This window comes from Ursus americanus, chromosome 9 (assembly GCF_024610735.1).
Source record: "Ursus americanus isolate L20-20 chromosome 9, mUrsAme1.1.p, whole genome shotgun sequence".
In the NCBI taxonomy this organism is placed as follows: Eukaryota; Metazoa; Chordata; class Mammalia; order Carnivora; family Ursidae; genus Ursus; species Ursus americanus.
Genome location: NC_142135.1, coordinates 38,668,785 through 38,687,164, shown reverse-complemented (window position 1 = coordinate 38,687,164; position 18,380 = coordinate 38,668,785). Strand labels below are relative to the sequence as shown.

At 42.8% G+C, this 18,380-nt stretch overlaps 1 long non-coding RNA gene across 1 annotated transcript in view; it reads left to right on the top strand.

Moving 5' to 3' along the window:
- Nucleotides 1–1,293: 1,293 nt before the first annotated feature.
- Nucleotides 1,294–18,380, top strand: part of LOC148109450 (uncharacterized) — a 47,346-nt gene continuing 30,259 nt past the window's right edge. Inside the window, exon 1 of the long non-coding RNA XR_015725640.1 lies at nt 1,294–1,474. This is a non-coding gene — a long non-coding RNA (uncharacterized LOC148109450). The remainder of the gene's footprint in view (nt 1,475–18,380) is intronic.

Below are 18,380 nucleotides of genomic sequence, written 5' to 3'. Positions count from 1 at the left end.
GACGTTTAACCGACTGAGCCACCGAGGCGCCCCAGGTAAATTATAATTTTAGACAAATAATTTTTTTGTATAAAGATGTCTCATATAATACTCTTATTTTTCTTTGATAAATCTGACAACCCTACACTTGCTCCCAAGCACAGGATATACTTTGGCTTTAGAGAAGTGGTTCCCAATTCAGGGAACCACTGCTTATTAAAAATTTCAGTGCCTGTAGGGAATAGAGGCGATCGCGTTGTAATAGTGTTGTATTGTGACACATGGTAGCTACACTTGTGGACAGCATGGCATAACATAGAAGTTGAATCGCTATGTTGTACACCTGAAATTAATGCAACATTCTGTGTCAACTATATTCAAATAAAATAATTTTTTTAAAAAAGAAAATGAATGAGGTGCCTGGGTGTCTCAGTCAGGTCAGTGACCCACTCTTGGGTTTGGCTCAGGTCATGATCTCAGGGTCATGAGATCAAGCCCAAAGTCAGGCTCCCTACTGGGGAGATTCTCTGGGCCCCTCCCCACCCAGTGCACGATATAGATAGATAGATAGATAGATAGATAGATAGATAGATAGATAGATAGATATCTTTTTAAAAAACAAATAAGTTATTTAAAAAAAAAGAAAAAGAAGAAAAATGAATGATCTTCTTCCAAAAGAAGACAAGTATAGGACAGGTGTTGCTATATCCAAAGGGAGAAATTGGAAGAAATAAAGAATGTATTGGTCCCAAGCAAGTTTTGTTTTTTATTTTATTTTTTTTTAAAGATTTATTTATTTGACAGAGATAGAGACAGCCAGCGAGAGAGGGAACACAAGCAGGGGGAGTGGGAGAGGAAGAAGCAGGCTCCTAGCGGAGGAGCCTGATGTGGGGCTCGATCCCAGAACGCCAGGATCACGCCCTGAGCCGAAGGCAGATGCTTAACCGCTGTGCCACCCAGGCGCCCCCCAAGCAAGTTTTAAATTCAGCTGGGCAAATTTCATTAAAAGTCAAAGGCTAGAAATAAAAAGTAAACTATCAGTACCTGGATTCCACTCTAGACCAGATCAGTTAAATCAGAATATCTTATAATCTGATGAAGAATTTTATTTTAAATTCCACAAGTGATTGCATTGTGCAACCAGGGTTGAAATTATTGCTAGAGTGAGGGCGGTCTGGCTCCCTCTTGCCCTAGCAACCCTCCTCCTTCCCAGCATGCATTGCTTTGGTGTTGCGGGAGGAGGAAGGGGAGGCAGGTCTCATTTTACAGGACTGCCTGCTGTAAGCTAGTCACCCTCTCTGTTGGTCACGACAGCTCCTCCGTTTAACACCCACAGGCCATTTGTTCCCAGTGAATGGCCGGTGTCCAAGATGGGTTCGCCTGAGGCGCATTTGTTGGTCCTTCGGAGGGCCCCATGAGGGTCTTTCTTCGGCCTGGTCCCTGGTGTGGATATCAGATCTGAGTTTGCCGTCTTCAGATCAGCCCTCTGCTACAGGTAACCCCCCAACACCCTCTTGCCACCGAGTCCCCTCCCCCGAGTCTGCAGCCTTCCAAGGGGGAGGATATTGGCAAGATAGCTTGAACCACGCCACCTTGCGCAGCTCAGCAAACCTGCAGGGTCTGCGGGGACCTCAAATGCCTGAGTTCTCTGCGCTTTGAGAAGTGGGGTACTTTGCACCTGTTCTCACGCGAGGGCCCGGGTTCCCCATTCCAGGACCCCCTCAGCAGGAACCACCACGTTACGCTCACGAGAACTTAGGTTTGTTAAGATTTTCCGCGTGCCAGGTGCTGCGCTCAGCTATTTCAAACATGGCCTCCTTTACCCCTGAAAACAGGGCAGCGAGTTAGGAATCACATCCTCATTTTTCACTATAAGTAAATTTTGGGTAAGAGAGTTTAAGTAATTTGCTGAAGGTCATACAGTTAATAAGAATCAGAGCTCAAATTTGACTCCAAAGAGCTTGCTTTTGCCACTGCAATTTATAACACTCCCACCGTGATGTAATTTATGAACGAAGCTTATCTCGCTGCCTAGTACCCAGCAGGCCCTCGGCAAATATTAGTTCTCTTCCCAGAGAACCCTCCAACTGGAAATCTCTCATCCAGTACAATTCTATAATGTTCCATTCAAGTTACCCAAAAACCGTTTAAAGCTTTCTTTCATCACCCCGATGTATTAATGTTAATTAATTCACTCTTTTAAAACATATCATACGGCCAGGATCTGTCCTACTACTAAGATCGAGGATAAAAATAATTTAGTATTGGTTTCCCGTGGCTGTTGGAACAAATCACCACAAACTCGGTCACTTTATTTTTTCTTAAGTTTTTATTTAGGTTTCAGCTAGTTAACACAGAGTGCTATATGAGTTTCAGGTGTACAATATAGTGATTTAACGCTTCCACACACACCTGGTGCTCATCACAAGCATCCTCCTTAATCCCCATCACCTATTTCACCCATCCCCCCGCGCACCTCCCCTCTGGGAACCATCAGTGTGTTCTCTATAGTTCAGCTTGGCTTAGCTGTTGGTTTGCCCCCCCCTTCTTCCCCTTTGCTTGTTTGTTTTGTTTCTTAAATTCCACATACGAGTGAAATCATATGGTGTTTGTCTTTCTCTGACTGACTTATTTCACTTAGTATTATACTCTCTAGCTGCATCCATGTTGTTGCAAATGGCATGATTTCATTCTTTTTTATGGCTGAGTAGTATTCCAGTGTGTGTGTGTGTGTGTGTGTGTGTGTGTGTGTGTGTCCTCTTTATCCACTCATCAGTCAAACTCAGTCACTTCATTCTATCACAGTTCTGAGGCTGGAAGTCTGATATCAAGATGTCGGGAGGGCTGCACTCCTTCTGAAGATTCTCTGGGGGGATATCTTTACTTGCCTCTTCACACCACCAGCATGAGTAATGGGGAGTTTCTGAAGGATTTGAAACAAGGAGGAGTGACATGATGAGATGTTAGAAATATCACTCTGGAGTGATGTTGGGGAGACAAAAAGGGAATTTAGCAGGTAGCTTAGAACTTCTAAGATTTCATAGACTACTACTAAGAGTAATATAATAATGATAATAGTGTTATTGAAATTTGTCAACTTTATTGTTTTTGCCAAATAAGGATTAAAGGGAAAAAAGATTATTTAAGATTTTGTTTTTAATGAAACTCATTTTCATACCAAAAAAGTATGAAGGACAATCTCAGATTAGAGGTGAGTTCTTTTTTTTTTCTTTTATAGCTTTTTTTTGTGGTAAAATATACATAACATAAAATTTATAATTTAACCATTTCTGTGCGTTACAGTTTTATGGCACTAAGTACATTCACATATTGTGTGACATTTATCACCATTCTTCTCCAGAACTTTTTCATCTTCCCCAACTGAAACTCTGTCCCCCTCAAACGCTGACTCTCCATTCCCCTATTCCCCTGCTCCTGGCAGCCACTTTCCACTTTGTCTGTATGAGTTTGACTGTTCTAGGTACCTCATAGAAATGGAATCATATAATACTTGTCCCTTTGGGACTGGCATAGTTCACTTAGCACAATGTTTTCAAGGTTCATCCATGTTGTAGCATGTGTCAGAATTGCCTTCCTTTTCCTTCCTTTTTAAGGGTGAACAATATTGCATGTTTTGTTTATCCATTCTGTAGATGGCCAGTGAGTTTGTTTCCACCTTTTAGCTATTGTGAATAATGCTGTTGTGAACATGGTTGTACAAATATCTGTTTGAGTCCCTGCTCTCAGTTCTTTGGGGGTATATACTCTGAAGTAGACTTGCTGGATCATATAGAAATTCTATGTTTAATTTTCTGAAGAAACATCATCTTATTTTCCACAGTGGCTGCTCTATTTTACATTCCTTCCAGCAATGCACAAGAGTCCCAATTTCCCCATATCCTTACCAGCACTTGTTATTTTCTGTAATTTTTTTTTAATAATTGCCATCTGAATGAGTGTGAAGTGGTATCTCATTGTGGTTTTGATTTGCATTTCTCTAATGCTTAGTTATGCCGAACATCTTTTTATGGGTTTCTTGGCCACTTGTACATCTTTGGAGAAATGTCTGTTCAAGTTCTTTGCCAATTTTTAAAAAATATTTTATTTATTTATTTGGGAGAGAACACGCATGAGTAGGGGGAGAAGCAGAGGGAAAGGGACAAGTGGACTCCGCACTGAGCTCAGGGCCTGTGATATGGGGCTCGATCTCAAGACCATGACATCATGACCTGAGCTGAAATCAAGAGTCAGATGCTTAACCCACTGAGCCACCCAGGTGCCCCTCTTTGCCCGTTTTTTAAGTGAATTGTTTGTGTTGTTGTTGTTGTGTTACAGGACTTCTTTCTATATTCTGAATATTAATCTCTTATCAGAGAAATGATCTGTAAGTATTTTCTCCAATTCCGTTGATTGTCTTTCACTCTGTTGGTAGTGTCCTTTGATGACAAAGGTTTCTCATTTTGATGAAGTCCAATTTTCATCAATTTTTTTTCCATTGTTGCCTGTGCCTTTGGCATCATATTGAAAAAAATCTTTGTCAAATCTAATGCCATGAAGCTTTTCCCTATGTTTTCTTCTAAGAGTTTTATAGTTTTATTTTTATAGTTAGGTCCTTATTCCATTTTGAATTAATTTTGGTATATGGTGTAAGGTAAGGGTCCAACTTCATTCTTTAACATGCAGATATTCGGTTTTGATTTCTCCATTGTAAATAAATTTAGACTTAGGGAGAAAATGACTGCATCGTCCTTAAATTTATTTGTCCCTTCAGACTGGTACATATTTCACTAGAATCTGTGGAATGATACTTGGAAACTCCAGTCTAGGAGAGAGACAATTGTGGCCTAAACTAGACCTGTAGAGTGGGGTTGGGTAGGAGAGGTAGGGCCCAAATTGAACGCTTTCTCTGATGCAGAATCCACAGGATGTCATGGCTGATGGGATATGGAATGTGGTGAAGTCCAGGCAGAAGTCTGTTTGAGTATTGGGGCAAATCATCTTGTCTTTAATAGTTGAACATAGAGAAAATAAATCTTAAAAGCTGGAAGCTACATTAGAATTCCTCTTGAAGAGCAAACAAATTTCTGTTTAGGAAACATCTCCAGTCATTCACTGGGGAGTGGAGGGAATAAACATAGGCCTTGATATGAAGAAGAAGAGAGGGCAAGGGAAGGCTGAACTCATTTGCAAAGGAAATTAGAGTGTTTTAGTTGAACAGAACAGGCACAGAGGAAGAGAAGAGGGACCCAGGAGGATAAAGGAGAATAAAGAAATGCAAGGGAGTTGGGGCCAGAGGAAGATGTTGAGTATGATGGTGGAAGTTGGTGCCTAAGGGGAAAGAGAGCCAGACTGCGTAGAGACTTTGAAGAACAGGTTAATATCTCATGTGGCTTGTTGTTCCGCATGGTCTGTAACCACCTCAATTATCTTCAACTTCCAGTAGCCATCTACACAAACTGTTGGTGGTACTGGTTCTTTGGGAAGTAAGTCAAAGAAAAGGGGCCTAGGTACCTTTATAGATCCAAGGTAGAGAGAAGGATGGTAAGTGAGGTGCAAAAAAACCCCAGATCTTTTCTTCCCCAACTATTAAACAAAATCTTGCACTTGGCAAGCCTGAACCAATCTCCGGGGCAATGGGAATGCACAGCGCTGATGAGCTTACATTGGTCCCTCCTCATCTCTGAAAGGATCACTGAGACAAAACGATGATGATTATGCTGACATACAACCCGGCCTACCCCTGACGTTAAGGGCAGGGCCAACTCTTCTGCCACACCAGCTGGGGAAATAGGGGTACATGGCCTTGCTCTTAGCATTTGCTTCCCCTACCAACCTGCTGAATGGTTGCTGGTTTCTTCCAGTTGGTTCATGGATGTGAGCTCCTGGCTTCTGGCTCCACCCCCACCGTCTTGGTGCTTCCTGGGACACAGCCCTCTCCTCGTGCCTGTGGTGCTCAGCAGCCTCCTGAATCTCCTGTCACACGGTCTGCAATGCAGAGTGGCATCAGGGAGCCGGGAGCCATGATAGAAGTACTGGGAAAAACGTGTGCAGGTGGCTTAAGCCACACTCCTATGTAGCAAAAAATCAGTCTGAATCATGTTCAACTTTTGTTCTTAAAAATCTCTCTCTTACCTTATGCAAGGCTGAGCAACTCTTTAGGATGATGACATGAATTTTCCTGGAAGGAGCTCATGTAATGCTTCTAAAACCTATCTTGTGTTTGTGGGAACAAACCAGGACGCTACTCTCTAGCTTCTTTTCCTCTTTTCACGTGTCTATTTTACAGATCAAGGAATGCCTAGATGCTAGAATAGGCTCTCATTACTTCTTGCTTTTCCTTTGAGACTAATAAGCTCCTGGCGTGTGGGACAATTTTTGAGGGCCCAGCAAATGACCCCCACTCCTTACCATCTATGAAATTTGGGAAACACAGCAGAAGAGAGAAGAGACAACAGCAGCCCCCACCAGCACTACCAAAAACAGAGCAAGAGACGAGGAGGATAGCAAAGATTGGAAGTTATTTGTCAAAATGCACAACAAACAAAAGGAAATCGTGCAGTGAGAAATGTGCCTGGGCCACCAGCCTTTGAGGACCGGAAGGCTTCTGCTATAGATGGCCCACCTCTGCAGGGCGTTGATCAGTAAAAGCTGGACAAAGGGGAGATGGCGCCAATGGCTGAGTGTGGAAGCAGAAACAGGAAAATAATGGATATTGGAAATCAACGAATGAGGACACTGAATGATGACAGGAAAGAGCGTGACTTCCCCACACTGGAGCTATTTGCAAGCAGCTGGCCACCTATGGATTTCCTGTAAAGTATCCCAGATCTCCAAGAAGAGACTTTGTAATTAGAGGCCAGGCTAAAGTGGCAAGCATGGAACAGATCAGTGTCTTCATTTTTTAAGAAGGATTTTTCTGTCATAAAAGGTGGCAGATACCGATGAAAAGCATGAGGACACAACACATCTAATCCCATCACCCAGGGAGCACAGTAAGCAACTCTTTGGCTCTTACAGCCTTTGTTTCATCTGTGTATATATGAACACCTTCAAACTTTCCCTCCTCAGATTAGGAAATCATAAGGCCCATTCTGTGTTGTGACCTGCTTTTCTCACTTAAAAATAGATAATGGTGTTGCCTCATATCAATGCATATAGTTCATATCACTTTTAATGACTGAATAGTTTTCAATCATATGGATTTAAACTCTTTGAATTCTCTCTGGGTTAGAAATTTATCTTTTGCACTTTTTAATCATTATAAACAATATTACAGGAGAGTCTTTGCTGATCAAACTCAGGATACAGCCGTGATGATTATTTCAGGATAAATTCCTACAAGTAGAATTGCTGGAACAAAGGGCATGCGTGTTTTTAAAGACGTTGAATAGTACTGCAAATTCCCTTTATAAAGGTCGTACCAATTATACTCCTGGGTCCTGCTGGCAGCACATACACATCCCCATTTTCTTACATTCTTAATAAAGTGCACCTCACAAGATGTTAATTCAGAACACTGGCCACACTAATTAGGCAGATTTGAAGGGAAGCACACATCAACACTTAATCATTGCAGTTTGCTTCCGTATTCAGCCCTCCACACCCCCTTGACTCTCTCTCCTTGCTTTCTCCTTGGCATTATTTGGGTACCCATCTCTCTCTTGCATGAGGCTTAGCTCGTCTGAGGGTGAGAAACATGTCTGATTCAATTTATAGTGTAGATCCCGGAGGGCCTAGCCCAGAGTTTTGTTTGTGATTGAATTGTTCAATATTTGTTAAAGTAAATGAACAGAATTCAAATGTATAATTTAGATCCACAGTAACATAAGAGATAGAAAGTGACACCGTGTAGGGGAAAAACATAGCATTCTGTAAATTATGAAAAGATTGAAAGGGATAGTTTTATTTCGAAGTTGAAACGCTGCTTAGCAAGAATCCTTCCCCTTGGGTTGCTGACAATATCCTTGCCAATGTTGCCCGTAGTCCACATCCTCGTTTAGTTCTGAATTCCCTTCTTCAGACTCTCGTCAGCAGCTTGTTGAGCACTGAGCACATCAGTGACATAAAACTTGGCCACTGCACTCATGGGTTTTACAAAGGCGCTGGAGAGTGGAAACGTGCATGTTGATGCAACCATAGTTATCAAACACTCATGGGCGCATGGGATACGGAAATAAAGAATACTAGCTTATAATCCCAGGAAGAAGAGAGACCGTAGACCACTTATTTCCCCACTGTGGGATTAGTGTCGTCCGTATACCAGCGTGGTGGCCGCAGAAGCACTGTGGTGTGTGGGGAGCAAAGCATGAGCTTCAGAATCAGGTAGACCTTCATCTGAATTTATGATTGTCTGCTTTCTGGCTCTGTGACCCTGGCAAGCTGCCTCAAGCTTCAGTTTTCTTCTGCCAGGCTTACTGTGCAGGTTGAATGAAATAATGTGTGTGAGGGGCCCTCAAAACCTGTAGATGGTAAATGAGTGCTGTTAGCAGGAAGGCCAGGGAAGGAGTCATAGAGGAGGGGGTGCCAAGACTGAAGCAGGAAGGCAAATGTGACGTTACTGGGCACAAATCATGGCGAAAGGCATTCAAGCAAAAGGAACAGGATGGGCAAAGTGGGGGCGTGGAAACCACTGGTCTGTTTTGAGAGTTATCGTAGTTTCATGGTATTGTACCGTAAAATAAGAAACAAGGAAGGTCATGAAATGAGCAGCAAGATGTAGGCAAAAGACAGATCAGGGGAGGGCTTTGGACATCACAGTGAGAGTATGGATGTTTCCTTCTACAACTGTGTAGTCCAGTCCAGTAGCCGTTAGCCACATGTGGCTATTTAAATTTAAAGGAAAAAAATAAAATAAAATTTAAAATTCAGTTCCTCAGTCACACAAGCCACATTTCAATAACCACATTTCGGTAGACAGTCTCAATAGTCACATAAGACTAGTGGTTACCATATTGGACAGTCCAGATAGAGAACATTTCCATCATTGTCGAAAGTTCTATTGGACAACACTGTTCTAGAACCTTGTGATTGAAAGTGGTTAGCAGACCAGAAGCATGGGCCTCACCCGGAGCTTGTGAGAAATGCAGGGTCTCAGGCTTCACCCCAGATCTAGTGAATTAGAATCTACACTTTAACAAGTTCCACACCCCCCTCCCCCAACCCACCCTCAGAGATTCATATGTACATGGAAGTTTGAGGCACACTGCTCTCTGGAATGGGGAGTCACTGAACAGTATAAGCAGAAGAAGCATGGTCAAACTCCCATATTTCTCTTTATTATTTCCTTTTTTTTTTTTTTTTTTTTTTTTACACGTAGGCTCCGCACCCAGCATGGAGCCCAACACAGGGCTTGAACTCACAACCTGAGTTGAGACCAAGAGCCAGGTTCTTCACTGACTGAGCCATCCAAGCACCCACTTGTTAATTTTTTCGTTTCAGTATCTCCCCATTCCGCCCTCCTACCCCACCAACCACCATATTACTCTATCTCTGTGAGTAGAATAGAATTTTCTTTCTGTGCCTGTCTTATATCACTTATGAGCATAATGTCCTCCAGGCTCATCCATGTTGTTGCAAATGACAGGACTTCCTTCTTTTTTGAGGGCTAAATTATATATATATACATATATATATATATACATATATATCACATTTTCTTTATCCATTCATCCTTCGAGGCACACTTGGGTTGTTTTCATATCTTGGCTATTATGAATAATGCTGTAGTGAACGTGGGAGTACAAATACCTCTTGGAAATACTGACTTTGTTTCCTTTGGATAAATCCCAGAAGTGGGATTGCTGGATCACAGGGTAGTTCTGTTTTTAATTTTTCAGGGAACCTCCATACTATTTTCCATAATGGTTATTCCACTTTACATTTCCTCCAACAGTGCACAAAGGCTCTCTTTTCTCCACGTCCTTGCCAAGATTTACCTTTTGATAACAGCCACTCTCACAGGTGTGAGGTGGTACCTCATTTTGGTTTTGATTTGCATTTCCCTGATGATCTGTAATGTTGACCATTTTTCATATATTTTTGTATCTATCTGGCCATTCATATGTCTTCTTTTGAGAAATGTCTATTTGGGACCTTTTCCCATTTTTTAACTGGGCTATTTGTTTTTTTGTTATTGAGTTCCTTATGTATTTTCTAAGTAAGCCCCTTATCAGATTTGCAAGTATTTTCTCTCATTCCATAGGTTGTCTCTTCACTCTGTTGATTGTTACCTTTGCTATGCAGAAGCTTTTTAGTTTAATGCAATCCCACTTGTCTATTTTTGGTTTTGTTCCCTGTGCTTTTGGGGTCATATCCAAAAAAAAAAAAAATCGTTGCTCAGACCATTTCCCTATGTTTTCTTCTAGGAGTTTTAGTTCAGGTCTTAGACGTAAATCTTTAATCCACTTCGAGTTGACTTTTGTGTATGGAGAGAGGTAAGGGTCCAGTTCCCTTCTCCTGTATGTAGATATCTACTTTTCTCAGGATCATTTATTGAAGAAACTGTCCTTTTCCCTTTGTGTATTCTTGGCATCCTTGTTGAAGCTCCTTTGACCATATACGAAAGGGTTTGTTTCTACATTCTCTATTCTGTTCCATTGGTCTCTATGTGTGTTTTTATGCCAATAACCACACTGTTTTGATTACTATATCTTCATAGTATAGTTTGAAATCAGGAAGTGTGATGCCTCCAGCTTTGTTCTTCTTTCACAACACTGCTCTGGCTATGTAGGTCTTCTGTGATTCAATATGAATTTTAGGATTCTCTTTTCTACTTTTGTGAAAAAGGTTATAGAGTTTTAATAGGGATTGCATTGAATGTGTATATCCCTTAAGTAGTATGGACATTTTAACAATAATAATTCTTCCAATTCATGAACACAGGATATCTTTCCATTTATTTGTGTGTTCTTCACATTGTTTCATCATGCTTTCAAAACCTGCATTTTATTTTTTATTTTTAATTATTTTTTTAGTTTCAGAGGTAGAATTTAGTGATTCATCATTTGCATGTAACACCCAGTGCTCATCACATCAGGTGTCCTCCTTAATGCCCACCACCCAGTTACCCCATCCCCCACCTCCCTCCCCTCCAGCAACCCACAGTTTGTTTTCTAGAGTTCAGCATCCCTTATGGTTTGCCTCCCTCTCAATTTTCATGTTACTTTATTTTATTTTTCCTTCCCTTCCCCTATGTTCATGTTTTGGTTCTTAAATCCCACATATGAGTGAAATCATATGGTATTTGTCTTTCTCTGACTGACTTATTTCACTTAGCATAATACCCTCTAGTTCCATCCACTTCATTGCAAATGGCAAGATTTCATTCTTGTTGATGGCTGAGTACTATTCCATTGTGTATGTACACCACATCTTCTTTATCCATTCATCTGTTGATGAACATCTGGGCTCTTTCCATACTTTGGCTATTGTGGACATTGCTGCCATAAACATTGGGGTGCAGGTGCCCCTTCAGATCACTATGTTCTTATCCTTTGGATAAATACCTAATAGTGCAATTGCTGGGTCATAGGGAAGCTCTATTTTTAACTTTTTAAAGACCCTCCATACTGTTTTCCAGAGTGGCTGCACCAGTTTGCATTCCCACCAACAGTGTAAGAGGGTTTCCCCTTCTCCACATCCTCGCCAACATCTGTTGTTTCCTGAGTTGTTCATTTTAGCCATTCTGACCAATGTGAGGTGGTATCCCATTGCGGTCAAAACTTGCATTTTAGAAGTTTATTCTAGTGGAAGGATAAATAAAAGGAAAGCAAGACCAGAGGAAGAGAGACCTGTCAGGAGACACTAGCAATTGGGCTATTGTTGCCACTTTTGAGCAAATTAGAAAAGGTCACCTCTTCTTTGTCAAAACAACCGAAACCGGCTTGATGAGCAGTGTGCAGGCTGGCTTTAAGCCTTGCTTTGGTCCAGGCACCCTCTGCAGTGACTACTATGCCTGAGCATGTGAGGAAGCCTGGTGGCAACTGTCCAGGTGCATGACAAGGAAGGCCTGAAGGACACAGCTTGAGGATGTTGATGAACGGTAACAAGACACCACTCTACGGGGCGTTGTTTTGTATAACGCTGTGTGCAGTGGGAGGCAAGGGCAGCGGCAGTCATGAGAAAGTGAGGCTCTGTCCTACAAGGACCAAAACAGAGGGCTGGCCTTTTCACACCGGGTGCTGTTGGGCAGCGCTGCTCTGTAGTGTCCCTGTTCCATTTCACAAAAGGAAAATGATTAAACTAATTGCCTTAAACCAGTGCTGTATTTCATGTGTATAATACCCATAATTTGGGGTTTGAATATAATTGCAGTAAATTACACTAATCACAGGAAAACTTCATTAAACTAATATAGGTTTATTCTAAGGAGTGTAGTTTTAAGCAATCAGTAGTCCCTAGTTGAAATGGTACCTTCTTGTTTTATAATAAAAGATGTTGAATACTTCAGAACTCTGTTAATTCAAAGTCCATTTTTTTGTAAAATCATGGGAGTTTCAGAGAATATTCACCCATTTGGAGTACAGTCACCTTTTAAACCATGAGACATGATGTTAAAAAAAAGATTAAAAGCAAAAAACCAAAACCACCTAGAAGCAACCGTAAGTGGAGTCTTTAAAACTCAATTCTCACTATTCCAAATTCTTCTGCATTTCTCAGACAGACAAATTTTAAAGTATGCACTTCCAGTTTCCTTCGATAATGAGTTGGGGCAGAGAAAATGTCTACCATTTGCTACACAAACACACACACAAATGCACACCTCCTGTATTGACCAGAGCTCCTGCAGGAATCTGATGGTATACTCATTGATGGTAATTGAGGACTGTTTAATAAAAGGGTCATATATAGCAAGTGGATAGGGGCTAAGGGAATTAACAAGGACAGCAGCACCCTGGGTCCAGCCACAGCTGGCAGCTGTTCACCACCCTAGGCCAGAAGGGGAAAGAGGAGAGGGCGCTTCCTAAAACTCTCTGAGGGTAGCTACAAGAGAAGGCTGACCACGAGGAGCTTTGGCCTTTGGTAGAAGGATACAACCAATTTACAATGACCTGCCAGGAAGGGAGTTGAAGAGATATATATACCAACCTCACACTCCTTCTTCTGGCGCCTCCCTTTGGCCAAACCCAGTATAGGTTGCCAAATGGTAAAGAAATCCATTGCTGCAGTCCCTTCAAGGGAGGCTCCGACAACACAAAGCAAGGTGGAGAAGCGTGAAGAGTGAATGGACAGTATCCAGCATTCATTCATAAACACATGCCTGGTTATCACAAACAGACTTACATTTCCATAACACCCTACAGTTAGCAAGTACTTCCAAATATTTCTTTAAATATGCACCTGACTTATGGCAGGTGACTCCATATGCATTTACTGAATAAATCAATGAAATACATTTTTTGCAACTGAACTAATTTTTTTCTTATTTACAGTAATTAGGTTTTAGATATATTTTTTATTATAAAAACACATAACATAATTGACCATTTTAGCCATTTTACAGGGTACAATTCAGTGGCATTAAGCACATTCATGATGTTGTACAACCACCATTATTATCTAGTTCCAGAACTCTTCCATTATCTCAAATGGAAACCCCATACTACAAATTAATTTTTTAAATGACAGACCTGTTTTGCACGCAGACATTTGTGAAAGGCTAATGGTATATAAGGTCTACTAAATGGTGTGGCAATTTTCCTAGCAGTCAGGATAAAAAGACCAAAACTTCAAAATGATCTTGTCTATAGAAGCATATTGAAATACACAGAGTAGTTACATAGAATTAACATACATAGAGCAGTTACGTCAAATATAGAACCTGGATATTTGCGGAAATAACTTCCTGTTGATTACCCTGATTGATCAAATTGGGCTGAAAGTCGATCCATTTTTCACTTCAGTTTGACTGTAGAGATGCTAATGCATGGATGGCACATCCTTCTTTCCTCTCCAACAATGAAATAGCCATTTTCAGGTCCTGGGCTTTGCCGATGAGGCCAAAATAAATTCCCGAAGAGTTTTGAGCAAACATAATTTCAGTCTCAGGTGGCCTGTTGATGGCAGATGGGATGTCTTGTCCTGGTTCTGCTGTTTAGCTGGTGATCTGGCCTCCCTTATCTAGTAAAAAAAAGAAAAGAAAAGGTGGTGCCAGACTTTGATCCGTAAAGCCCCTGACAGCTCTCACCTCCCTTGCTACTCCAGGATCTGCCCAAAAACCTCTAAAGCTTTCACTGGGAAACACTCTCAGTCTAAGCACATCAAATATCTAAACACGCAGTGTTCACCCTTCTGATGAAACAGCCAGTGTGGAATTTGACCCTTTCAGCAAATCATGGATGTGAAAGCCAGCGTTCCGTGCATAGAAATCCAGGTGGGGACAGGTGTAGCACGGAGGGAAACAAGGAAGCCAAATCCATTGACGAACAGAGGTTTGAATGGGTATTTTAATGATGTAGAGAGGCTAGCTCTGACCTTTCATGAGAAGCACGGATTTCCCGGTGGAGCTGGCAGACTAGCACTGATCCATCCCCACCTGGTCTCCTTGGTAACCAAGGGCCTAGGTCTGTGAGGCTTTTGCAGAATATCTGGCCAGAATTAAGGTGTAGACCACCGCTATCCAGAGATCAAGCCCATAGCCTTGGCCTTTGAAGACCGCAAGCTAATCAAGGAATTGGCGGCCCCAGGCAGGGATGTTTAGCACCCAGTACCGCTGGTGAGTCCGGTTCACACAGGGGTGGAGGACGTAGGCCCTGGAAGCAGACTGGTTGGGACTGAATACCAACATGTCTCTCACCATAGGGTGGAAACGTGCCCGAGTTTTAATTTGCCTTTCTGGGCCTCAATTTCCTCTTTTGTAAAATGAGTTTCATAAAAGTAACTTCCTCATGCAGTTGTTGAAAGGATTAAAGATATTTAAATACTAAAAGTGCTCAGAGTCATATACAGTGAGAGCTCAACTCGAATGGGCCAGCCGTAGTAACAATACAATGATTATGTAACACCAATAAGAAAAATAGAGATTTTAAGATGATCACAGGCAGCATTGTTTTAGGGAGCCCCATAGCAAAGATGGTAGGACTTCAAAACTGCAGCTGGAAAACCCTCTGCCATGGTCCCATTACAAATAGGTAAGCTTAGACCAGCAGGGCAGGAATTTGAACAGCAGCAAGAAATGGAGCAGGTCAACATCAGTGGCTTTGGCATCAGACAGATCAGAGTTGGGATCCTGGCTCTGTAGACTACCAGCTGAGCGCCCTTGAGTGGCTCAGTCTAAGCTTTGCTTTCCTCAGATTACAGCGAGGAGACTGGCAGAACTACCCTATCAGTCGTGCTAGTGATTAAGGGACAGTGCATGAAGAGCGCTCAGTGCACTGCCTGGAATGAAGCAAGTGGCCAACAAATATGAATATTATTACGAGGTGCAGTTGTGCCTCATGAGGCCCCAGTTTTCTTCCACATCCCTCAATGTATATTCCTGATTCATTCATTTCATCTGACAAACATCTGCCAGTGCTGGCTTTGTGTCTGTTACTAAATGGACACGAGGAATTCCAAACTTAATTACAAGATGAAGTTCGTGCCACCAGTCTAGTCTGGAGGTGATTCGTAGACCCACCAAGTAACAGGAGAGCCACCTTGGAGGACTCCTGGCACAGGTGTGAGAGTACAGGGAGGGAGCAGCGGGGCAGGGTTGGGGTGGGCGGTGAGGCTGTTCAGGACTTAAGGGACATCTGGAAGGTGGTCTTATTGGCTGAGGAGAGGCAGTGGTGTCTAGCAGTGAGGGGCCCAGGCTCTAGTCCCAGACGGCTGACGCTCTCAGTCCCAGATGGGCCTCCATGAGCTCATGGGACCTTGCTCAAGTCACTTCATCCCTCTTTGCCTGGTTTCCTTAGCTGTGAAATGGTGAAATGATAATACGTACAGAATTAAATGAGTTAAAAACCTGTGAAGCACTGAACAGCACCGACTGGTAGTAAAAGTTACTGTTAGATGGTGGGAAGAGAGAGGGAGATATTTTTTTGCCAGAGAAGCTATCGGGACCTTTGCTTTTTGGTTTGTTTTGGTTTGCTTTTTAACTAGATATGCCCATGTAATACTTCCATTGGACCCCTCAAAGTCTAGAAAGGTGGATCCTCTTAATCTATCTCCAGGAAGAACCCAGTCTTATCACAGCTTATCAAAAACACGTGTGGCTGCCGAAGGCTGGCATACATATTTTTCTTGCCTTTCCTTTGGGCCACTTTTCAGCAAGTGCTGCCTCAATCCCACGTGGCCACACAGAAGCCCCTTCTCCTCAGCCACCTACCTGCCCACCATCTCCACGCTCATCTCCATAGGGTCCCAGCCCCTTCCTGTCATTGCCCCTGGAGTGGAGCTAGTGAAGGCCATCTCTCAGGGCTCCCATCATTCTTTGACTGGGGTCCTGTTTGCCTGGGTTTCTGTGGCACCCACCACATAAGGCAGCCTCTTTTGAGCTGAAACCAATCACCTTCCATAGAACAATTGGTATTTTATACTGAGAAACCTCCTCCCCACTAAGGGAGAACAGGGAGGGACAATGGGGGTGGACAGTGTTGAATGTGCGGAAAATATATTAAGGAATTTCCTACTCGATTTCCCACTCTCAAGTCTGGCATAAAGAACGGTTCATGGGCTTCCTTTATAAGGTCACCCAATGCCACATTTAAGCCCCTAAAGCAGAATTTAGGAGGGTTAAGGGTTTAATGGACGATTCGCGTTGCTGAAGAGCAGCTGGATAGAGGCGCCACCCTCCACCCCCATTGGGATTCTGATTCCAGCAGCATCGAAAGTCCTAATCATCCCAGCAACTCAGTGAGCAGCTCGGCACAGTGTGTCACTGTGACGCCCGTCACTGGATGCATTTGGCTTCGCCGGCCATATGGCAGTGCGGAAGAGCTCCTTTGTAGTTTGATGGTCTGGAAACGACTAAGGCTCTCTTCACATTCTGTGTTGCTGGCTCGTTTCTGTTTGGAAGAGCTGATGCTGCTAGGGCTTACCTTGCCCTTGACATTGCTGAAGGAGCCTTATGTACAGATCCTTTTCATCTCTCAGGCACAAAGATCTCAACTTGTAAGGCAGATGGGGAAGGAGCAGTAGTTCAGAAGCACTTAACGATGAGCAAGCAGCATTTCTTGAACAACAAATATAAACATGCCAATGGCTCCATCTAGTAGGGGACAGAGAGGAGGGAAATGTCACTCACCAGCAAAATGGAAAAAGACAGAGTGGAGGGGTACCTGGGAGGCCATAGGAGATAAAAGAGCCAGAAATAGTTCCAAAAGCAAGCTCCAGTTGAGTTGTAAAAGAGCAGTATAACTTCCAGAGCACCTACTACAGCCGGGTCCTCTCCTGGATAGTCTACTTACGTTTTTTCCCTCATTCTCTCACCAAAGTCACAAAGCTAATAATTATTGGAGCTGGAGTTTGAATCTAGGTCAGTTTGAGCGCCAAACCATCCCACTTCATCCCACTGCTGAGGAAGCAGGCAGGCCTGGGTAGCTGGAGGATGGGATCCCAGGCCAAGAGAATCACCTTCCCAAGGGGTGGGAATCCATCACAGATAGAAGTCAGACAGAAGGGTAGTTATGGAAATCCTTTCCCATGTCTGAGGCAGGCCCACAGCATGGTTTGTTGCTGAACCCTGAAGTGGCCTTAAAATCCTTCTCAATCCAGCACTCCAGGAACAGCACGAATCATATTTAAAAACTATTTGCCACATAGAAGAAAAGAGCAGATCTGGAAGAGCCACAGGGGTTTCTAGAAGAATCTCCCAGAGCCAGAAGTTCAGGAAGCATGATTTGAATTTTCTCAAATTCTCAGTCAAGAACTTAGGGGAGGAAGTTATTAACCTGAAAATCTTACCGCTAAAAAGTTGAGGCTAATGCTTACTCGAGGGATAAGATCTGAGTTCAGGTCAGATGGCTTTTGCAGGGCCGGGGGGTGGGGGGAGGTCTTGCGCTGAAATCTCACTTAGCTGCTGGTAAACACTTGTTGACTACCCCAAACTCATACTCCAGATGATACTGAAAGCTTAGTAAGAAGTGCCCCAGATTGGGCCTTGGCATTGAAAACTTAACAGCCGAACGGATTCACACCAGCTGCTTGCTTTGCTTTCCTTAATTAAAGCACTCTGTAGTTAAGTAAAGGCTGCCCAGCTTGGGCTGGCGCATTAATGTGAGGCTGAACTAACCTGGAACATCACTCTGACCCAGCCAGAACTTTGATTAAAAACCTGCAAAGTTTTCTACCTCAACGGCTTTTGAGCACTTGGCTGATGTCTGATGCCCAATTGGGATTAATCTCCACATCCTATTAAGAGGAACAACTATTTCTCAGGTAGTTGGGTTCTTTTCCTGGCTGCAATATCTTTGTAATATCTT